The 25671-nt window shown below is 37.6% G+C and overlaps 1 protein-coding gene across 3 annotated transcripts in view; it reads right to left on the minus strand.

Annotated features, from left to right (window-relative positions):
* DET1 (light-mediated development protein 1 / deetiolated1 (DET1)) overlaps positions 1-25671 on the minus strand; it is a 261899-nt gene that overhangs the window by 9669 nt on the left and 226559 nt on the right. The gene's annotated exons all lie outside the window — the stretch shown is intronic.

Raw genomic sequence — 25671 nt, forward strand, 5'->3', positions numbered from 1 at the left:
TATAATATAACATTATTTTCCCAGTAAAGGCATCCAAATAGAAGGAAATCAATACTTTATTAATGACAAATAGCTCCAAGCATCAAATAAGTCCCAACAAGTGATAACCAAATAGTAGAGACTGAGCTCTTTCCAACAAGCTATCACACATAGGCAAATCAATCCAAATGGAGCTAGAAAACTCCTTATTACTCCAAAATGGCTAAACACTTGGCCTTATTTAATTTATTAAAATGCTAACTTAGGAGAATATTTAAATATATCAAAATATTTCCCAAGTAGCCAAGGAACAACCCAAACACCTCTAAAACATGAAACTAAGTTTGTCACCTGCCTATGACTGATGCCAGACAGCCTGGGCCAACTGGCAGTCACACCCTCAAATCTAGGGATACTCCTAAAAGATAGGGAACACACCCAAATCTTCTGAAATTGAGACCAGTAGGTGATCTCATAGAACCTCAACTTTGGAAAACATCACCACTTCCTAAAAGGTAGGAATCTCCTCCTACAATCAAGGAACTGCCTCCTAAAATCAAGGAACTGATCTATTACTGCTTGTAATACCAAATCCGGACGCTGAAAACCCTGACTGAGTCCTTGATCACTATTGCCAGCCTACGAGACTCCATAATAGGCTAACTCTCATGTCACTGCTAGACAAAGTTAAAGAGGGGACATGACAACTCACCTGAGTAGAGTTGGTTGTAGTTTACACCATCAGCAGATAGAGTTCATTTTCCTATAGCAGCAATTGGTGATGTTTCTGTATCCATAGATTATAATGAGGATGTGACTACAATTGTAGTTACAAGTGTTGTTGATACAGTTGCGATGAGTGTATTTGTTGAACAATAGATGTTGGACAATGTCCTTCTAGATAGGCTTTTGTTCAGTGTTTGGTATCCTTCTCGTGCAGTAGGATTTCAAATAGGGCTCACAAAGGAGTTTTGGGATGTGTGCATGGTACCAAACACATATGGTTTTACTTTTGACTCTCATGTGCATGATCTTCTTTAGGTGCACAGTTCAATTCATTGTCTTGTAAAAATTCGCTTTTTGAGGTTGATGTTGATCACTCACCTAAGTGGAGTTGGTCATAATTTACACCATCTGTAGACAGTTGAGTTTCCTATCGCAACAATTGGTGATGTTCTTGTATCCACACATTATGATGAGGATGTGGCTACATCCATTACAGTTATAGGTGTTCTTGATACAGTGGGGATGAGTGCATTTTTTGAGCAGCAGATGTTGGACAATGTCCTTTTGGGTAGGCTTTTGTTTAGTGTTTGGGATCTTTCTAGTGCATCAGGATTTCAAATAGGACTCACAGAGAAGTTTTGGGATGTGTACATGATACCGAGCACATACAGATTTACTTTGGCTCTCATGTGCATGATCTTCTTCAGGTGGATAGTCCAATTGCACATGTGTCAGATAGTGTGTATGGCAGCTCACTTTGCGCAGTTTAAGGAAGCAAGCTTTGTCATCTTTCTGAGTTGCTTCCCTATGAAATATTTATTCCTGCAACATCTACAGTCAGATTCATTTCAGTTTGGTAGGTTTTCTTAGTTAGATTTGTGATTATGCTACATGAGCTAGTTGATGATCTTATGGACATTACATGATTCTACCCTTGGGACTTGGGTGAACTAATGTTTTATTTGTTTCGGACATTGCTTGGAGACGAGAAATCTTAGGGAGGGCAAATTGTAATGTCTCCACTTTTTTGCCATCATTAGAGTTTGATGGATTAGCCTATTATTGTGATCCTCGTAGGCTAATTATTGTGGATAGAGGGCCTTCTTAAGCAAAGGCTTGGCCATGAGAGGGTCTTGTCTTCCTCACAATTCAATATGTTCCAGTTTGGTCATTGTTTGACTTAGATTGGACTTTATTTGAGCTTAGTTTCTTGCGTCTGCTATTTATGGAAAATCGGATGATGATTGAGAGGGATCCTTTCTAGTTTAGGAAAGTCCAATTGGTCCCATGGGGAAATAATAGGTACGACTCCTATTTCAGACGACGTACTCAAAGGATAAGTAGTTTAGGAGTTATTATTTTAGTGGCCAAATTATCATTAAATCATTAAATGGCTTATTATAAAGTTTTAATCGAACTTTATAATTTCACTTAACTAGAGGGTTGAGTCATCATTGGAAGGGGCCATTTATTTAATTGGTTATATGCCTAAGTCAAGTATTAAATATTAAAATGCAAGGAGTTGTTATATTTAAAAGTTGAAGCCACTTAGGTGAAAAGCAACTTCATGAAGCCATGTGCTAGAAAAGTTATTAAAAGAATCTAATGGAAGCTTCCAATTAATGGTGTGTTGGTGAAGCCAAGTGGATTAAAAAAGGTGGCTTTGTGAAGCAAACAAATCATCAGATTATCTTATCATCTTTTGTTGATTTGAGGATTTTTTCTGAGGTTGATGATTTTTTTGCCCTTGCTGAAGCATGTTTGAAGATGAGAAGTGCAATTGATTCCACAACTGGGGTATTGTGGGTCAAATTCTGAGATTTGTTGGAATTGAATTATTGATTTCCCTACTTATCCTATACTGTATTTGGGAAATCTATCCAATTTGAATATTTTTTGCTTTTGTATTTTGGCTGAGTGTTTGGAATCTGGAACTTGTCTGAAAGTGCAATGTGCAATAATTCTTATTGTATTTTACTGTGTCTAAGAAGTGGTTGTATTCTGAGAAAGTCGACTGGGTTGAGGAAGATATTAAGCTGTTCTGATCTAATTGTACCTGCATTTGGGATTTAGGTGAACTATGTATGAACAATGGGCTGTCATTTCACATTCTGAGGCAGTGTTTCAATCTATATTAGCCTTTTGATACCTGATAGGCAGCATTTCATCATTCTGGAAGGGCTGCAAACTGTCTAATTGTCTGGCGTGTAACAATTTAGTGCCTGCATTCAAGCAACAGAGGCCAGCGTTTGAAATTCAGAGCCTGCAATTTACTATTCAGGGGGATGAGACTACCTATAGGGGCCATGGGTTTGACAAGGAGCTAGCAAATATACTCTCACAAGCCTACAATTGGGAAATAAGAGGTTGCAGTTGAATTTTCTGATCTATGCCCAGGTTCCACTTATTTGTGTAATTTATTTTTCCAATAATGTGACATTTGTGTAATTGAAACTATATCAATTGGTATTAAAGCGAACTCTCTCAGCTTTATCTCATTTTTCTTAATAGGGAATTTCAATTATTGAAGCATTGATATTTAAATCAGTAGTTGCAAGGCAGAGATGTTGTGATAATTGGTATAGTTAGTTGTGAGATATCTTGTTAATAATTTCAAAATACAAGTTTGTGACAAAACAAAGGAAGTTACATCATACCATAGTTCAGAGGGAGACGACTTAGAGTGGAATGGTTTGTCAAATGTTTGACAAAATGCTACACTGTTGACTAATTAAGAGAAAAGGTGTTTTTTTAAGGCTATAACCAGGTAGGGTTATTACAATGAAAGCCAAAGTTCTCCACAAGAAGTTTTAAAAAAATCAGATGTCAAGAATGAACCTTTTTCCCCTTTTCGACCTTTTATAACCTTCTTATCCAATGTTTAGAGAAAAGCTTCAATTTATTTTTTCTATTTTAGTTTTCCTCCACAAGCAACTTTATGTTATTTTATTAATTTAAACTCCCTTGTTGCCCTAGAAAAGATCTTTCCATTAATATAAATATAATTTCACACACAAGGTCCCTATTTTATGTTCCTGAGATTTAAAAGAACTCCAAAAAGCTAGAACACTAAGGTTCTCATTAGAACATTTTCATTAAAATAACCTTAGTAAATTTAATTAAATGATAGCCAATAATACACCTGCCTTATGACAAAAAGCAAGAAAAACATGGTTGTTAGAAGGTGATAGAAATATAAAATATTTTCATAATAGTACTATTAATAGAATAACAAAAATCAAGGATAATACAGGAAAGGTAATTTAAAACCCAAATGAGATAGCAGAAACTTTTGTGAATTATTACACAGATATCCTTAATAACTTCAAATCATCAAATTTAATATCTCAAAATATGATGTTGTGATCTATTCCAAAATTAATAATTGCAGAAGACAATAAAAACTTATATAAGAAATCTACTAAGGAAGAAATTAAAGAAGCCCTCTTTCAAATGAATCCTGCTAAATTTCCAGGGCCTAATGGCTTTTAAGACTTTTTCTTTCAAAAATGTTGGGATGTAATTGTACACTCGAAAGTGTCCCACTCTAAACCCTTCTATCCAAACGATTCCATGAGTTTGAAATGTTCGGATGCCGGCTTAGAGCTCCCTATCCACGGAGTGCAATAGAGTATATTTCAAGAATAAGAAGGCTCTCAGATGAGCCTTAGAGATACTCTTCTTGCTAGTAAACCATGCAATGGGAGGTTCCAAAGACAAGATGCAAGAATGCAAATGTCCCAAGGAGTTCCTCAAGAATGCAATGCAACTAAAGATTAAACTAGAATGAATATGAAAAGTGCAGCTATGCTAAAACATGTATGAGAGTGTTACAATACCATTATTAAGCTATGTGAGATTAAGCTACATGTAAAAATGAAAGCTAAGCTAAGATGCTATGGTATGAGAGAATGTAGACAAGAAATAGAAGTTCTCCACAAAGCTCCAAAGAAACCTGTTATAAAACCTGCAGCATAACAATATTCAAAAGATGGATGGATTGAGGGGGAAAGCTCTCTCCCTTTTAAAGATGTATGGACGGTGGAGATCAAGATGAAGATGGTGGATGATCAACGGTGGAATTCGAAAATAGGAGTGATCCATGTGCACACACAAATCAACCAATAGAATATAAGTTGACTTGTCATATAAGACAAAAGTCACAAAGCCTTTTCTTTTAATTGTAAAATAGAAAAAGGACTTTATGTGTGCACTTTAAGTGGGTTAGAAGAATGGGGTCTTTTATTTAATTAAAAGGGGACATGTTCTTTTAATCAAATAATGAACTTAGGATAGCATAGTCAAACTATAGGTTATAATCAAATAAATTGATTATTAGCAATTTGGTCTAGGTAAATGATTAAATTAATTTAGCCAAAATGCTGAGAAGGGGGCTAATAGTCTAGATGACCATTTTTAGGTGATTACATTTGCCCCTCTTTGACTAATGCGTGATCGATCTGGGAACACATTATGTCAAAGAAAATCGAAGCCAAGTAGGCGATGATAGATATAGATGTCTAATTCTGAAGAGTGAAATGTAGAAATAGATAGCAAGTCCTGAATGCACAGCCTAATAGCAGTAGTACTAAACACTAGGAAGAGATGATGTTAGAATTCAAGAAGAATACTAACACTTAGAAAAGCAGATAGAGTGAGAGCAAGTGAGAAGATCAAACAAATGCTCCTAAGTAGTGATAGAGTATTTATGCCCCCTCGGGATCGAAATTGAAATGAGGTAAGGGGATGCAAAAAATGGCTAGAAATGAGAAAATTAGAATATAGCAATGTCCAAGATGACAGATAGATGATTAGAACCCAAGAATGACTATATAAAAAATTGATAAAATGCCCCAGTTTGACTAGAGTTGACCTTGAAGGATATAGCATAAAAATAAGGTCAAAATGAGTAGAAAGGTGATTTTAGACATGAAATAGTGAATTTAAGTAGATATGAAGTATGAAAATGATGAAGACATGAAGAAATGAAGATGCCCCAGTGATGATTCAGAGATTAGACATCAAAAGGTCAGCTAACTGCTCAGAAGAAAGTAGAATTTTAAAAGACAATTTTGACCATCAAGATGAACTCGAATTTGGATTTTGATCCCGAAAATAAATCTAGGATGTCAAAATTATTTAAGAGGTCAAAACTTTAGATAATGTGATGACAAGATAGAAAAGAGATGAAGCAAAAAATTAAGAAGGTGAAAAGACATGAACAAGAAGAAAGTAAAGAAATATATGAAAGGAGTTAGCTGATATGTCCACAAAAAGATGAAGAGAGAGCTCTCCCCATATGCAAGAATGCAAGACTAATCTAGAAAATGAACCTAAAATGGAAGCTAATATGCAAAGTGGTTTACTAGCAAGAAGCGCATAACATTTAGACTCTTAATTTCATCATTGAGCATTTATTAGGGATATCATGAGATCATACAACCATCACTAGTATAACTATGAGGATATGAATATGATCGATATTAGATAGGTATGTGGAAATCCAATCTAAGCATCAGAGACATGTAAGTCAAGATAACTACACGATTAGATTCCCTAAGTTTAATTTAGCAAGATTACACTTGTATCAAGGCATAAGCGCCAGGGTAAACCCTAAGTGCGGTCTTGCAAAACAATCAAGGATGATACATTTATAAGTCAAAGTGTTGAATAGGACAAGCATGAATGCTTACAACACTATAGACAAACAAAAGTATACCCACAAGCAGAAATCAAGAAAATATGTCCCATGCCCCCAGTCTTCTAGTCAATGACATCCTTGAAAGACTATTAGGGAGGGAATACATGGCAAAGAAATCATCATAGACAGCAAAAAAAGTAGATAAATGTCAGCATAGCTCAGTCATTTAAGTGTTAAAGTGCGTGTGTGTAAGTCACTTGGCCATTTCTTCCAGACTTGATTCTGATAGCGAGATATCGCGACATCGAAGACCGTAGGTAAACTATCTGTAAAGTGTTGAAAAACACTGGATGTCAAAGTGGGGGAAGTGTTGAGAAACACTATTTTGTGAGTTGTCCAAGAAACCCTAATCCACAAGAATACCTCAATAGGCTAAGTAGCTATGCCCCCAAGACGAGGACAAGAAACAATTCCAAGCTAGGAAATGTGTAGCAAAGTGGATGATTGAGATTGATAGACATAGGTGCAAGGGTTTCAAGTAGCGCCTGTTTCCAGGTTTTCACCACTTTGACAGCTTTTTTTTTTTTTTTTTTTTTTGGTGATACATCAAAGTGAGGTTTTCACTAAGATGATCATTTTTTCAGGACATTTTCTGATTTTTAAGATTTTTTCAGCATCATATATGATTTTTTGGATTTTTTAGAAGGTTTTAGATATCACTAGTTCTCAAGCAAGATCACATCATTTTCTCCCAATGTCTAGCAAGGTATAGGACACGATGGAGAAACAAGCTGATGGACAAGCAAAGATGCATAAGAAAGGAATGAAACAAGTAAAAGTGATCCTCAAGGACTGACTCCTCAAGAGTACCCAAGCTAGGAAAAGAGGTGAAATAGTCATATGAAGCATGTTTTGGATAAGCAATGGAAGAAATGAGCAAGATAACGTGTAGGATAAGCGGTGAAGCCAACAAGTGAGATAGCATGAAGTGTGTAGTCCAAAAGAGTAGCCATGTCAAGAGACCTATGAGAACCATGTTTCATTTATTATGATCAAGACCAAGGGGTCAACTAGATAGGATAGTAATGGGATAGAGCAATAAAAATAAAGCTCAAGATGAAGGCTATGAGTGAATCAGAGAGCACAATAGAAAATCTCGTGGATAAGATAGCCAATATGCAAAGATAGCTCAACATTGTCAAGATCAAAGAGAGAAGAGGGGATAGATGGATGATGAAAGAATTACGCATGATGCCTGTTTGCCAGGTTTTCATCATGGTACTTATCCAAGGTGCCACAAGAAGTAGTTTTCACCATAGGATGCATTTATTTCTCTTTACTTTTGCTACCAAGGTGCCACAAGAAGTGGTTTTCACCAAGGCACATTTTCATTTTTTTCATTTTTTCTATTTTTTCTATTTTTTTTTCAATTTTTAGAAAGAGCTCAAGCTTTTTGAATTTAGATAGTGCTCCTATAGGAAAGATAAGCCATGATAAGCCAAGACCATAGAAAAGGTATGCTCAAAGATGTTGATAGGGTGATGAAAGAGAAATGGTAGTAGGAAGAACATATGAAGGATAATAGTTCATGTATAGAAAGTAAGTGTAAGCTTTAGAGGATTTCATCTGGGTAGCTAAAATGTTGGACAAGATCAACATTGACACACACCTTGAAGGGTATTGGAACAATGGAGGAAGCATGGATGAAATAGCTTGAGATTTAGGTGTATGAGGTGGTAGAAGAGATTTGGAAAAAAGTGGAGTGGAAGGCTTTGGAATATTTTTAGAAAGATTTTTGGAAGAAGATGGAATGGAAGCCTTTGGAAGCTTGAATGTCAACTTTGAAGTATTTTCAATATTCAAGTCTTTTAAAAGAGACTTGGGAATCCACATAGCTTTAGATTTTCCTCGTTCTTTGGGTGCTTGAGAGTGCCTTTGTATAATGATGGATTTAGGAACCCACATTTTCTTTGATTTAGCTCTCTTAATAGTGGACCTTTGTAGTCTCTTTTGTGCATTTTCCTTCTTAGCATTCACATGTTGATTAGATGGGACATAGTGATCTTCATTTTTCAATGGATTCTTATGTTTATTCTCACTTCCAAAGGAATTGGTATTTGTGGATGAATAAGGATGATATGACTGGTTTAGATGTATAGATGGGTGAAAAGTCATCAAGGATGAGTGTCTTTGTTGATCTTGAGGTATGATGGGAGAGCTAGGAGTGGAAAGTGTAGGAGATGAAGGAACATAAGGTCCCAATATAGATGGAAGGTTTGAAGGCTTTAGCTTTGATGGATAAGGACCAAGGATAGACTTAGGAGATGCAAATGGATAGTGAAAAGGGATATCAACATCTTTAGAGTGAGCAACGTGGTCAAAGCCATGAATAGACTCATGAGTACCTTTGATAGGAACACCATTTTTAATAGGAGGACTTGAAGCTTGAGCACAATTTTTAAGTGGATATGGAGAAGTAGAACATGAGGGGACACTTTGATCTTGACAAGTAGCTTTGGATAGCATATGAAGAGAACTTTTCTCATAATTTTCAGTAAGCTCAAGGGAGATAATGGAAGTTGTGTCTTCATCATACTTAGGAGGTGGACAAGATATAGGATATGGAATGGAAAAATCTTGAAAGAGATGAACGGGTGCTTGATCTTGATCTTTCTTGACATTTATAGCTTTTTCTTTTTCAGAGTCCTCTTGACATGGAGCCACTTCGAAGGACAAGGGAGAATGAAGAGTGAATGGAGTAGTGCATGGATTAGGCATAGCAGTGCATGAAGGTTGAGGATGTTTAGGATTAGTAGCATGGAAAAGGTTTGCAGCCAAGTGAAGGTTAGCTTGAGTTTCTTTTAGAGGTAGCCCTTTAGGATACACATAGTCAATGCAGAAAGAATTAGGTTCTTTATTTGATGGAGGCATGTTGGAAAGCTTTGAAGCGTTGGGAGATGCATGAGTGTTGGGAGAAGTGGAATATGTAATGGAGCCACTACTAGACATAGGTTCATCAACATAATCTTGCTCAAGACAAGTATCCTCAACACATGAGTCACTAGAGGTTCCAATAATTCCATTATCAATAAGATCTTGGATTTTATGTTTCAGCTCTATACAATTAGAAGTAGCATGGTCATTAGATCGATGATAGGCACAATAGATATCCAAGAATGGGTTTCCATATGAGCTAGACTTAGGCAACATGATGAGCTTAGTTTCAAGAAGTGTTTGCAAAGTGTCATCATAAGAATCTTCCAAGGGAGAAAAAGTTCTATTAGAAGTATGTCTAGGATCTTCTTGTTGTTTCTCAAGTGAATAGCATGTGTTCATGTCTTCATCATTATCTTCGTCAAAGATAGGTCCATCATAAAATTTTGGCATAGGCTCAAAGGAGGTATCACTTGCTTGTTCTCTAAAGAGGTCTCGAGATCTAGAAGATGAACACAGTTGATGTCTTGAAGTAGAGCATGTAGACCTAGAAGAAGAGGATGACCTCAAAGAAGGTGACTCACATGCATGTAAAGACCTTAAGGAAGATTCATGTAATGATGCAATCTTCTCCTCCAAACTTTTCTCAAGTTTAGACTTCATTTTTGTCATGCGCTTAGAGAAATGAAGGTAAGAAAGATCATTTGTCTCTTCTAGTTCTTTGTATTGTGCATATAGATCTTGAAACTCTTTAGTGACATGGAGGATATCATGATCATCTAGATTTGGTTGAAGTTTGGTAGCACAAGGTTTAGATCCCATAGTTTTAGATGCAAAGCCAAGCATAAAAGAGCCTAGAAGATAACTTGATGTTGAAACTATAGGAGGTAGAGTGTTTACTTGCCAAGATAGTAGAGAGAGATTAAAGTGACTTGTCAAACAATATGTCCAAGAAACTTACGACATGAATGACTCAAGTCAATAGCTAGGCAAGATGCCCAAATATCCAAATAGATAGAGCAAGTGGGTGACAAGTGAACAACTTTCCCAACCCAAGAGTGTTGTCAAGAAATCAAGGTAACCATTTTAGCAAAAGGATAACTAGCAAGCATGCATAGACCATGAAGACAAAAAGACCAAGAGCACTAAGACCAAAAATTCACTTTAAGCATGTTCAAGAACTAGAGACATAGCAAATCAAAGTCAAATGATGAGACTCCCCTTAGCAAGCAACACAAGAAAAATGTTTGCATTTGATGTTTTGACTTGGTTGACAAAGTTTGACAATAGTTGATAGCATAGCAAGTTTGATGTTCAAAAGCAATTTCTTTCCAAGCAAGATAGTGACACATGGAGTAGTCTTCAAACAATCAAGCAAGGGACAAAGCAACCTTGCATGATACAAGCATATTTGAGGTCTCAAAAGAAAGTTGTATAACTATCATCATGTGTATGTTCAAAACATTTTCACTGGTATAGCACATTCGAGAACACATCAAGCAATATCTACCTAGAAGTCATGGTTCATTACTCAACAACTTGGCCCACGCTTGATGCTCCTTTGCCTCACATCAAGTGGTTGCCCACAAGAGATATTGGTTTTGTCATGAAAATGCCATAAGCATAATCAAGGGAACACATATGGTGAGTGTAAATCTTGGGGTGATCCGGGTAGTCCACTAGGATCAATCCTTGCACCAAGAAGTTGAGCGGCTAAAAAAGGTAGTTACTAACTTAGAGTTTTTAGATCGGGCTTCCGTTCATAGTGTTCCTCTTGCTCCCAATTACGGGACACCTCACCTTGCGATGAGTAACCGATCTCACGATCACAAGAGTACCTTAAGTATTCTTGCCTAGTGATCTCCCTATGGTCGAAATCCCATAAGCGATCACACTAGACGAAGATAAACACTACGTCTACCAAGGTTTTGTGTCCTTGATAGCCTTGAGTTTATAGTGGGTTGGAAGAGCCAGGTAATCGGCTTGTTCCCACTTGAGTCGTTCCTCTCAGGTTGTCCGAGAGCAGGCCCTCTAAAGGATTCTAACTACACAAAGTGGATCAAATTTTGGAAGTCAAGATTTCTGGTTCACCACAAGGGTGAAGAGCATACTCTCCTATTCCAATCATTTTCTCCCAAACACACCAAGAAGATTCAGTTACCCCTTGCTTTTGAAACCAAATGGCAAGTCAAGATTTCTGATTCACCACAAGGGTGAAGAGCATACTCTCCTATTACCAAAAGACTCCAATCACAAGTTTTATGTGCCTATGAAAAATGAAAAATTATTCAATGCCACACATGAAAACAAAAAAGCAATAAATTTGGGTTTTTATGCTTTGGGCAGCCCTGCAAACAATCGTTAGTAGCCCTTGTGCATTTGAAGCTTTGACATGCGTTCTTTTTATGCAATGTTTCAATTTTTTTTTTTTTCATAAGGATGGCAACCTGTAATCACAACTTGTTAGCAACAAAAGTTAGTGTGAAATAACATAAAAATCTGCAATAAAAAGTGGTGAGTTGCTTCAAAAATCTAATTTATCCTCCAACCAAGTACATGCAAAAAAAGTGCAAGTTAATCACAAATGCTTTCATTTTTACTCTTTGGTTTTGACCTAGTCAACAAGATTGGACTTTTTTGCTATGATTTCGTATCCAAAAATGAAAATGAAAAAAAGAGACCCCTGTTAAAAATCAGAGAGCTTTCCAAAAATGCAAGAAATTTTAAAAAATCTCTTCATTTGCTCCCTAGAGATTGATTTTGTCAAAACAGGCCAAATTTATCAAATCAAATTTTTTATCCTTAATACGATCTCAAAATTCAAAACACAAAGAAAGAACCCCCATTAGAATTCAAAAACCTTTCTGAAAATGTAAGTTTTTCCAAAAAATGCGCTGATTTGCGATAAAAAACGGCTTTTTATGAAAAATAAAGAAAAAATCATAACTTCCGAAAATCATGTCAAAATTCTCTGAAAATTGGACTGAGACATTTTGAGCATATGCCCAACTTGCAAACAAAATTTCAGAACCAAACTCTAAGCGGTTTAAAAGATATGATCAAATCTTTAAACGAACTAAGTTTTTGGCCTTCAAACCAATTTACTTATGGGTTGGCCTTAAAACCAAAGTGATAATTCTACAAAAGCATTTGATTAGATCCAATATGTTGCTGGCAAAAACCAGAGATAAAAAATGAAAGCAAATGGAGCTAGAACTTGATTCAAGCCCCACGGTGGGCGCCAAAAATGTACACTCGAAAGTGTCCCACTCTAAACCCTTCTATCCAAACGATTCCATGAGTTTGAAATGTTCAGATGCCGGCTTAGAGCTCCCTATCCACGGAGTGCAATAGAGTATATTTCAAGAATAAGAAGGCTCTCAGATGAGCCTTAGAGATACTCTTCTTGCTAGTAAACCATGCAATGGGAGGTTCCAAAGACAAGATGCAAGAATGCAAATGTCCCAAGGAGTTCCTCAAGAATGCAATGCAACTAAAGATTAAACTAGAATGAATATGAAAAGTGCAGCTATGCTAAAACATGTATGAGAGTGTTACAATACCATTATTAAGCTATGTGAGATTAAGCTACATGTAAAAATGAAAGCTAAGCTAAGATGCTATGGTATGAGAGAATGTAGACAAGAAATAGAAGTTCTCCACAAAGCTCCAAAGAAACCTGTTAGAAAACCTGCAGCATAACAATATTCAAAAGATGGATGGATTGAGGGGGAAAGCTCTCTCCCTTTTAAAGATGTATGGACGGTGGAGATCAAGATGAAGATGGTGGATGATCAACGGTGGAATTCGAAAATAGGAGTGATCCATGTGCACACACAAATCAACCAATAGAATATAAGTTGACTTGTCATATAAGACAAAAGTCACAAAGCCTTTTCTTTTAATTGTAAAATAGAAAAAGGACTTTATGTGTGCACTTTAAGTGGGTTAGAAGAATGGGGTCTTTTATTTAATTAAAAGGGGACATGTTCTTTTAATCAAATAATGAACTTAGGATAGCATAGTCAAACTATAGGTTATAATCAAATAAATTGATTATTAGCAATTTGGTCTAGGTAAATGATTAAATTAATTTAGCCAAAATGCTGAGAAGGGGGCTAATAGTCTAGATGACCATTTTTAGGTGATTACAGTAATGTCCCCATTTTTAGCAAGTTCCTGCAGTTGGCCAGGTCAATTCATCATCGCGACCCTCATGAGCTAACGGTAGGATTTGTGGGTCTCAGTTGTGTGGTTATAGGCTTTCCACCAGCTTATGGTATGTTTTGGCTTCGTTTGAGGGACTTACTGTAATGTCCCTTGTCAGTTGATTGGCAATATTCAGGACAACGTTCTTATGAATCCAATGGTCAAAGTTTATGGGTCCAAAAAAATTGATATATTTATGACTTATCCGAGTTCTCTAACCTTGTTTATGTAGAATGGAGGATTTACTTTGCTAGTGATATATATTTCAAATAGCTATTTAATGTAAATGTGTAATGTCCCAATCTTATACCCCCTTGAAGTTTGGAATTATCTATTCAATTCTTAATGGTAAGAAACTTCTTCCTCTTCAAATATTTACAATTGCCAAACCAATATGTATCATGAAATCCTTGACACAAGATGATGGATGATCTTTCTGTATAAATCTTTTATATAAAATGGAATAAGTATATTTGTGTTAATATATATCAATCATCAACAATATTTTTTTTGATATGAGTGAGATATTGGCACCTTTTTATGATCTGTCAAAGACTCGGGTCTGCTATGATTATGAGTATTGATATCTTCTATTAAATAAATATTTGTAACCAAGCCTAACACTTATCTGGGTGTTTGCCTTCGCTCAGATTATGTGATGGTAATATTACACCTAATGCAATTTCAAATATCCCTGAAAGTGGTCTTGTGTAACCTGTATTGTCTTTTGCCTTATCCGCTGCAAATCCAAGACTGCCTCCCATCACTATTGCTCCCAGCTGCGTGGTCTCTTCTTGTTCTATTCACCCGTTCTCTCTCTCTCGGATGGCAGATTTCTACTATTTCAATGAGTGGCAACTTCACCCTGTATGCCGCTGGTTATATATGTGCATGCCACAATGGTCGATGGTTGTAGCTTCTAATTCTGCCTTCTATATTTACTTCCACTCTCTCCCAAGGAACGTAATGAATCTGCACTTTGATGTTTACTCACTCTCGTATTTGATCAGGCATATCGTATTTGATGTTCTTCCCATACTCGGTGTTGATGTGCCTTGTTAATCTTCACTTGGATCGTTCGATGGTTTTTTTTTTTCCCTCTCTTCTTCCATGCCCCATCCAGTATATTATTTCTCTTCTTTAATACAAACATGATAGGTATCATGAACAAATGCGTCTTTTGATGGTATGGTTTGTTACATATTTGATTAATAATTTAATTTATTAATATATCATATTATTATTTATTATATTAATATGTTATTTATTTCTATCATGTCCTCTTATTTATTATATTAACACTACATTTAATAATTTATTATTAAATTGACTTTTTATTTTGTTCTTTATTATTAAATTCTAATGGGCAAAATAGGGGACATGACACTATTTATAGTAAGTCAATTTGTTGGTTCTGATGAGCTCAGTTGAGTCAGAGGAGTTGGAGGATGCTCTCAGATATTATTTTGGGCTTTTGATTTGGGCTTGGAGCATCTATTTATAGTAAGTCACCCCGTCAAGTTCATTCACCGTCTTCCATCACGAGGATCACTTTGGAGTTAGATTTCAATTTTGATGCTTCTTCAATTGTTTTCACAAGACAGGTGAATTATTATTATTATTCATCTAAATACACTGAGGTTGTTATTTTTGTTGGTGTTGTTGGTTGGTCACCTCAATATCATAGCTCGTTGGAACCGGGACGAAATTTTTTAAATCATGGGAACAAGAAATAGTGACCTTACATATCAGAATTGAAGTTATGGTGGAAAACATCATTTTTTGAGCCAAAAGCAATTAATAAATTAGTTTATAATGGCACTTTATTATGTTTTAATGTTATGTGTGAGAAGCTTCTTAAATGAAGTTGATTTGGGAAACTTTGTGCCAATTGGAAATTATAAATATGAGCCCATATGATGAGTAAAGCATCCGATTAAATATTATTTGCTTTTGTTGTCTTTGTGACATTTTTGAGTTCGAATTTTGTGCCCTTGCTGAGGTATAAGGGTTTGAGTTGGTTGGTGTTTTGCCACTACTGAGGTATAGTGGCATTAGTCTAATTGCAATCTGAATTCTATTTTCTTTTCTACTGTATATGAGAAGAGGTTTTTTCCTAAAAGAGATATTAATAAAATTTGGAAGGGATTGGCGTCAATCTTTAGAAGGGAGCATTTGATTATAGGTGGCATTTCTTCTACATTTATATCTACACTATATGCCTTGTTATCTTTGTTATTTTGGAGTGAAGAATTTGTAATATGCAGCGTTTATATTATCTACTATTGGATGCCAAGATTCATCCATTTCTGAATGCCATTACTCTTAGGGTTTGGACATCAATCTGTTGAGTTCATTGCCAGAGCTAAGAATGGGACATGACAGTCCTCCCTTCCCAAGATCGCTTGCCCCCAAGCTGTAATGTTCCCACGTCCCTCTCGACCAAGAAATCACTGAACAATGCAGGTCATACAACAATTTACTAGGTGGTCAACGTATGGAGAATGGAGATGGGGTACAGATACAAGACCAGATGACCGTACGGTGGATGCAGAGAAGAGAGAATACGTGTAAGGAGTCTGTAAGTTGCAGAATAATGTTCAGGGCAGGGCCGTACGGTGTGCCAATAAGAGCCATAGGGTGGAACTTGAATGGCCATACGATATTGAGGGGCAATCCGTACAGTGATGGTAGCTAAGTCATATGGTGACTACAGATGTTGTACGGTGTTAGCTTAATCCGTACGGTGAGTAAAGTTTTTGAATGGTGTATTAAAGTGTCCATACAGCTATGCAGGGTGACATGGAATGATGAATGGAGGTCGTACGATAGGGGAAGAAGGCAGTACGGTCATATAACGGCTCGTACGGTCATGGGGTGAGGCACAATGAGTTGTGGTAATGTGACCTGTAGGGTAGGGCGGATAGATCAAAGGGCACAGCAGGGAAACACACCAAGAATGATGGAAATCACGATGTTGCACGAACACACGAATCAATGACAAACACAGTAGACCAAAATATTCACCAAATTGATAAGAATTGCAAATAATGAGAGCACTCCAAATTGTCGGATACAAATCAATTGAACATCGACAGAATAAGGTGAGGGTTGAATCCCACCGAAACCGTGCCAGCCAAATAGGGAAGGTCTTTCACTTTCGAAATGGCGAACAATGCCAAACTCCAACAAAAATTCGCAGTACAGAAAGATATAATCGAATAGCATACCTACAAACTACCTATAGCCATGCTTAAATACCCGTTGGGAAACCATTTCGAGGGTGTACAAAGATAGCCGATGGCAACACAAACTAGGAAGACAAAATAAAATGGGTCCGAGCAAAATTAAATCAATCGGCCCATTACACAAAAATAATTAAATACATTTATTTTTGTGGGGAACATTACACAAGCAATCTCAATGCTGGATGCTGCAGTATAGACTCACCTTCCCAAATGGCGTCCTCATATGGTAAGTCTTTCCATTGGACTAGATATTCCTTGACAGTTTTGTTACGCAACTTCCTCTCCTTGGTTTCAATCACTTCCTCCAGCACCAAAATAAGCTTACCCACTTCATCAAGCGGGGTCAAACTCTCTGAAGGTACAATCTGCTGGCCCACAGCCTTCTTGAGGCATGAAACATGAAAAACGTTATGAATTTGGTTGTCACCTAGCAAATCCAGCTCATAAGCGACCTCTCCTACCCTCCTGGTGATACAATAAGGTCTGTAAAATCTAGGCTTAAGTTGCTCTGACCCACTTTTCTTCAAGGAGCTTTGTCTATATGGCTATAGACGAAGAAAAACTCTATCACCCAACTCAAAACTTTGCTCAATACAATGTCAATCAGCGTATAACTTCTGCTGGTTTTGTGCCTATTGAATATTATCCTTGCGAGCTCGGAGGATGTCCTGCTGGTCCATAATCCAATCTTTGGCCAATGGTGCCCTGCTATCTTGTAAGGCCAAATCAATAAAAGAGAGACTTGTAACCATAAAGGGCACGAAAAGGAGTCATCTAAATGGACATATGATAAGTGGTGTTATAACAATACTCCCCCAAATACAACCACTTAACCCAAGCTCTCTGTTGGCCTACAATGTAGTTCCTCAATCACCCTTCCACCCACTTATTCACTATTTCGATCTGACCATTCGTCTACAGGTGATAGCTAGTGCTGGGAGTCAACTCTATACCTATCAATTTGAAAATCTCCTAGCAAAAGGTACTGAGAAACCTATTGTCCCTGTCACTCACAATAGTCCTAGGTAATCCATGGATATGGAAAACTTTTCGAAAGAACAACTCAGCTACCTAAGAGGCTGAGCAATCTGTGGCGATCGCGAAGAAGTGCGTGTACTTGGTCAATCTATCTACCACTACAAAGATGCAGTCCCTGCCCTAGAACCTAGGCAACCCAATAATAAAATCCATGGAGATACTATCCCACCTCTGAGTTGGAATAGGGAGAGGTTGTAGTAAACCTGCAAGAAAACCCTTTTCAAACTTGTTTTGCTAACAAGTCTGGCACTCTCTAACATGCTGCACTACATCGTCCTTTAGCCCCTACCAAGAGAATCTCTCCTTGATCTGCCTGTAGGTTTTAAAAATCCCTAGGTGCCCTATTGATGGTGCATCGTGTATGGTGTGCATAATATCCCCCTTTAGTTTAGATTCGGGTACTAGGTAGATTCTATCTTTGTAATATATAACATCATTTATCACCTTGTACCGTTCGTCCTGAAGTATACCATCCATAATCTAACATGCGTGAGCATTTTTGGAATACTCCACTAATAGTTGGGACCTCCAATCTGCTAAAATCTCAGAAATGGCGCAACACTCTAGCACTGGGGGTCTTTGGGAAAGAGCATCAACAACTATATTATTCTTCCTCTTGACATACTCAATGTCAAAATCATAAGCTTGGATCTTGTTGACCCATTTCTTCTGCCTCTGATTCAACTCTTTCTGTTCCAAGAAGTAGCATAAGCTGTTATGATTGGTCTTTACTGTAAATTTACTCCCCACCAAGTACCGTCTAAATTTGGCTAAGGCATGCATTATGGCCAGCATCTCCTTATCATAAGTGGAATATAGTAACTCGCTGCCCCTAAGTTTCCTGCTCTCAAAAGCAATGGGATGGCGATCCTACATCAATACGACCCTTTTTCCACTTCCCAAAGCATCACACTCTAAAATGAAGGGCTTAGAAAAATCAAGAAGTGCTAGCATTGGACATGTACTCATCACCCATTTCAGTTTGTCAAAGGCTGCCTCTGAATCTTTTGTCCAGCTAAATGCCCCCTTCCGTGTCAGATTGGTAAGGGGTGCTACTACCTAGGAAAACCCTCTAGCAAACCACCGATAATAGGAACAACGACCAAGGAAACCCCACAGCTCAGATACATCTTTCGATGGTGGCCAATCCAAGATTGCCTGTATCTTCTCCTGATGCACCTTAACTCCCTTGGCACCAATCACATGACCCAAATAGAGAATCTCAATTAGCCCAAATTCGCACTTAAGACTCTTTTGCAAATAAGAAATGTTCCTCCATGAGACTAAGGACCTCATCCAAATGCTGCAAATGTTCTTCCCATGTCCTGCTAAAGATTAATATGTCATCAAAGAAAACCAACACACTCTTCCTTAGCTGTCTTTTGAAAATATGGTTCATGCATGACTAAAAAGTGGTTGGTGCGTTAGTGAGCCCAAATGGCATCACCAAGAAGTTGTAGTGTTTGTAGTGGCATCTGAAAGCTATCTTATGCACATCCTCCTCACAGACTTGTATCTGGTGGTATCCTGATCGAAGGTCTATCTTCAAGAAATAAATTGCCCCATGAAGCTCATCCATTAACTCATCATGTCGGGGAATCAGATACCTATTTTTAATGGTTCTCTTGTTTAGGGCGCAGTAGTCTATACACATCCGAAGGGTGCCGTCCTTAACCAATACCACTGAAGAGGCAAAGGGGCTAGAGCTAGGTCTGATATGTCCCATATCTAAAAGCTCCTTGATCGTCTTCTCTATCTCTTCCTTGTAGTGCCTGGGGTGACAATAAGGAGTGGTAATGACGGGTTTGGCACCCTCCTCTAGCTCAATGATATGCTCAAACCCTCTATCTGGTGGGATTCCCGGAGGTATATCCTCAAATACTCCTGTTCTTGTCTAAAACTGTTTGAATGTAATAACGATACTGCTGCCCTGTATCTTGTGTCTCCTTGGAGGAAATGAAACACTGTGTCGCCCACTATATATCATCATGTCTCAAAATGGCCTCTATCCTGTGAGTTGTAATCAATTTGGGTCCACTATCTGGTATGGCTTTTAGGACTACTAACTGATCACCCTGTGAGAATTCCAACTGCATGGTCTCGTGGTCAAAAGTGTACCTGCGAAGAGTCCTTAACCACTGTCTACCCAGAATAGCATCCAAACCATCCAAATCAACAACATAGAAATCAGTCTCCAAAAGATAATCGTCAAACTATATTTTAAGACCGGCTACTTTCTCCGTACACCTCAAAACTTCACCGCCTGCTACCTTCACCTCAAACTTGGGTATGTCAACTGTCTGCAAACCTCTCCTAGATATCATCCATGTATTAATGAAACTATGAGAGGCTCTTATATCCAAGAGGCAAACAATGCGCTGAGCCTTAACCACACCCTTCACTCTAAAAGGATGACATGCCAGATCACTAGAAAGAGTGGCTATAACTGGAGGTTGTTCAGTGATGGCTGTCTTCTTTTTATCTTTAAAGGGGTGCTCTTCAACTTCTTCTTCCTCGCTGTCCTCAACATCTTCACCTTCCTGTTGCTCCCCTTCATCCTCGGAGAGAACCTCAACATAGTGTATATTGCCTTTACCAAGGCACCTGTGATCGGTGGTCCAAGGCTCCCTGCAAGTAAAGCACAATTTCTTCCCCTTGAGTTCATTACGCGTTTCAAAATCCAATCTGGGAGGATTTGGTTTTTGTTGGTTTTTGTTTCCTTGGCTCGATGTAGATCCCATGTAAGGTTTTTTTGGGGGCTGTAATATTGATGAAGGTGAATCCAAATCATGAGCTATCTTGATCGCGTCATCCAGGGTGCTTGGTTTAAGGACCTTAACCAAACCCCTAAACCTGTCCTGTAACCCCTCTATGAATAACATCACCTTCCGTTGCTCTGACATATCTGGCACCATAATTGATATACACTGAAACTCATCAATGAATTTATCCAAAGATCCACTCTGACGTAACTAAGTCAAGTCCCTATAATAGACTTCAACATCTTTCCTGTCAAAGCAGGTAATCAGCTTCGAGCTGAAAATCTTGTATGAAGTTATGAGGCCATGATTCTGGGTGACTAATCCATGATGCCACCAATCATACGCAGCTCCCTCAAGGTGCATAGTCACAAATCTGATGGCTTCCGCTTCAGCCATAGGCTTAAGTGTTAAGTAGGTATCCAGCTTGTGAATCCACACTCTAGCGGATGTCCCATCAAAGGTGGGAAGAGTTAGTTTGTTCATAACATGTTTTAGATCCTTGTTACATGCTCTCGGTCTCTAATCCTATTGTTGCCTATCAGTCTCTCTTTTCTGATTTAAATATTGAACAAAGGTTAGAATTTGTTTAATCAGATACAGAAACAAATCCCACTCATCAAAGATTGTCATAACATTATCTGGTAGTAAATTTGGAGTTGTTGGTGGGACAACTTCTTCTACATTAAAAAAGGCATTAAAGGCCTATCAGTGTTATGGGTGGGAGCTCTAGCTACTCGGGGGGATCCAACTATACTACCGCCTCCACTGTGATGGCTTGGAGCTCTTCAAGGGACCAGAACCAACTACTGCATAGTACATACTAATTGCTGAAGAGCATTGGCAATGTTGTTCTGTCATCTCTAATAGCCTATAATGTTTCCCTAACTTCCCTATCATGTTCATCTTCATTACGTGCCATTTGAACATCGTTTTCTAGTTCAACCTGTCCCAAGTGATCAACCTGTTGAGTAATATCAACCTGTTCACCTATTCCAAAAGTTATTTCCTCATCCACTATAAAACTGTCTTCAATGTCGATATGATCTGAAAAATCTGCTTGTTCCGGCTATAGGTGACTGAATTTATCTTGTCTTCTACTCATTCTTGGCTGTCATTTTTTTGGGTAAAATGGTCTGCAAAATTTGTTATTTCCCACAAGATAGCAGGTCTTGTGGCTCTGATACAGCTGTAATAATCCTACTGAATTCAATGACAGAGTTCTGAAACCTGTACTTGGGGACTTACGTCAAACAGTTCTCATACAATACATCACATGCTTCATTTACCAAAGTTTCTTAATAATTCCAACTCACTGTTAAAAATTTATACACATAGGAAAGCTGAGTTTAAGACGTAAACAGGTACACAACCCAATTCAAAGGTTTGGACTGAGTTTAACAGGCCAAGTTTTATATCAGTCCAGTGTACAATGAAACATTAAGTTCTCTCTGTGTTCAGAATATGAAACATTCATAGACATCGATTTTGTAAACTGGAAATCAATGAGTATAACCTTAATATTTAAGAGAATATCTCCAAGTGTACCAACTAGTATTTCGCATTTACTTCCTCACACACGACAATAGTTTTCTATTAAAGTCAAAGTTCATAGCATGGTTAAGTCTATTGGTGCAAACAAATGTAAGTAAAGGAGAGTAGTAACAGACCCGAGTATATATCTTGCTTTGAAAACGTTAACAGCAGACTATATTACTAACACCCGACTAGAGTCTTACCTGCAATCCCAAGCACATTATTCTCTACAGCATAATGACCACTCGTAGAGTGTGCAAAATCCGCTAAAAGGGAATGAGGCACTGCATAACCCAAGTCTGTACTACCGTGAAGTTCCTGCTGGAGTAATTCTGCATATACTTGGATGTATCCTAAAAAATGCTGATGAAAGCTCAAGGAATTTCATCAAACAATTCACATGCAAGGGACGTATGACTGATATAGTTTTTCAGCTGGCTTTAAATGACTCTTTTTTTAATTTGCATCAATGAGAATCTTGTGCTAGAAGACTCCAAATGGACTACACAATAGCCTAACATGAGTGTGCTACTAATTTTGACAATATTCAGTGCATATATATGATCTAAGCATGAGAAATGAACACCTACAGCCAACTGGCATTTTTACAAACAGTTGATATGCAACTAACTAGCTGATAAATAATGATATTGAATTGCTTAAATGACACCAGCAACTATTACCTTCTTAATTTGCAATGAAATTTTTAATACAATGCTCATGAAATATGGCCAAGACTTTTGGCATTTACATGGATTCCAAAATGATAATGCTGGTATAATGCACACCTACAGCTGAAACTTATAACACCTAAAAAAAAGCAATACTATAAAGGAACCTGGTTGTAGATGGCTGTAATAATTTTTTTCAATGTTGTCCCTTCCGCTTTGCTTTTCTAATTTGCTTTTTCGAACTGCTTTTTCGGATCTGCTTTTTTAACGGCTTTTTCGGACTACTTTTTCAGCCTTTTTCGGTTCCGCTTTTTCAGGTTGCTTTTTCGTATCTGCTTTTTCGGACTGCTACCTTGTTGAATCTCAAGACCATATCTTTCAATGGCATCAAGATTTCCAACTTGAAGGGATTTCGTCCTTCAAACTATTGAGACATAATCACCAGAAAATTTTCCAATTTCTTTGATATTTCCAACCATGAATAAATGAGAGCTATCCTCTTCCTTTTAATCCCTTACTCACTTGTTCCATGCTTCCGTCTTGCCAATGTGAGATAATACATGAGTTTTAATATTACTTCTTTTTTTCCTTTTACAAAGTCCATGTATGTACTCAAAAGGGGGACTCTTGATTTTTTATAAAGTGACTTTATGAAATATTATAATATTTAATTTAAATAGTCACTTTACCGTTGTAACTTCGAACATTAAAATAATATACCAAATAAACTCGAAATTCCACATATAATAGCTCATTAGAAAGAGCCCAACAAAACGCATCTCATCCTGTCACTGAAAATTGAAGGCACTGCATCCCCCTATTGGCTTACTAAAAATAGTAAGTCTTTCCAAAAACCCAACAAACGAACTTTGTTTGGCCTGTAATTAAATTTGACTAGGCCAAAAAACCTCAGGATCCCTTTTGAAGTCCTAGTTAGCCCTCAGGACCATACAGAAATGGGCTAACGATAACATACCTCCAAACTGGCTAAGTGGGGGACATTTCAACGACCTTCGTTTTCCTTCTTAGTGACTTAGAAAAAATCGAAAACCATGGCTCTTGTCTATTCATTACTAGTTCTCATACCTGAACGAAGGCCCTTAAACGATCAACAACACCTGCTATAGAAAAGAGTTTCTCAGTCCCTTACCTCCTTGGAATATCCTTCAACCACAACTCAAAATGACCACTATATACTGTTCTTCCTACGGCTTTCCAGATGAAGATTTTCAAATATATTATGAAATCCTTCCTTATTCAAAATCCAACATAACTTCTTAGCATAACCAATGAAGCACTGGGGTAACATCCAACCTCTTCAAAAAAGTAAATTGGAGGGGTTTCGTCCTCACAGTCAGACCAGTCACATTAAAGCAACTAGAACTTCAGAGTATTTGAGTTTATACATGCTTGTGTCTCAAATCCCAATACAAGCTCTTCTTTTATAACCTCAAAGTGAGGGAAAAACAAAGGAGCAAGGAATGTGGGATAAAAACACCATTTTTATCTTGTAGTCACTTAAGCCACTTTATAAAGTAAATAACTTTATAACATAAAAGGACTTTATCCACACACTTTAATAAAGTACTGAAGTATATAAAATTAAACCTCCATTGTGACTGGTAGGCATCATGTTAGTTAATGCCATTAATCTATCCGGATGTAGAGATAGATTAACCTGACGCCAAAACACTAGCGCTGAGAAGGGGACATGACACCCAATGTGGCCAATACTGCAAGTTGAGTATTTGCTGGAGTTATAGGTTCATACTTAGTTTCTCATGTAAATTGATCATTGGTGTATTTAATAAAAGTTCCATTCCATTTTTGTTACTAGCATTGGTTTGATAGATAGTTCAGTCTACATGCATATTTGAAAGTTCCAAGAGTAAAAGACACAAGCAAACAAGAAATATAGATTGAGATCTAATAGCTTAGGCAGTCCAAGTTCATATCAAATGTTTGCCAGTTGTTTGACAAAAAGCCAAATTGTTGAAATTGATGTTTGTTTGAGCTATAACCAATTGGGGTTTTTACAGTGGTATTAGAGCGGGTGGTTTCCTGCCATCCTATGGAGTAGGAAAGTTATTTTATTTTCAGCTTTGTTGTTGCATTTGGAGTGACTAGCACTCTAGCATTTTCTAGCCATGGACAAACATAAGACTGGCAGTTCTAGAAGTCGGTGGAGTAATGAGAAAGTTAGCATGAAAATGAATGCTTTGTAGGAGAGTATAGAGAAACTTAAGTTTCATCAACAAAGGTTGGTGAAGAGCTTGTCGGATCCAGAGACAGTTGAGAGGGCAGCGAGGTATATGGTTTCTGCCTTTAGAAGGCCAACATCGAGGTTGCAAGGAAGGAAGCTTGAGTTTTCCCCGACAGGTGTCTATGATGTAGATGTACCTATATTTAATACGACACCTGCTAGTCCAATCCGCACTGATAATGATGGACTTATTTCACAGGGACGTGTATGTATTAGTGCCCGTGGTGGATAGAAGCACCGAGCTTCAGCAGGTTAAGGCTCCCAGAGTAGTCGCTACAGTTAGTTCAGAGGCAATTGATGATGTAGTTGTCACTGACTGTTCAGACTCTCCCAAGGAGGGAGTTGTTATTGGAGACTTATATGTCATCTATCGTAGTGTTGCTCCAATGCAGAAGGCAATTTCTTCCTTAGGTGGGACCGAGGCACGTATGGAGTCACCCAACTGTGATGTTGGTGATCTGGATGTTATAGCAGACTTACTAGACGTGGGTTCATGTTCTAGCATTATTGATTCACAGCTTGATGTTGAGTCATGTGTGCAGAGTCAGGTGTTAGCAGTTGAGGCTTTATTAAGAGATGTGGATGCAAATAGTATGGACACATCTAATGATCCATTTGATGATGTTATGAGCTGCACTGGGTATGACAGCCCTAAATACAACTCCTT

Source organism: Cupressus sempervirens, chromosome 4 (assembly GCF_028749045.1).
Source record: "Cupressus sempervirens isolate cs-2001-9-10 chromosome 4, ASM2874904v1, whole genome shotgun sequence".
Taxonomy (NCBI): Eukaryota; Viridiplantae; Streptophyta; class Pinopsida; order Cupressales; family Cupressaceae; genus Cupressus; species Cupressus sempervirens.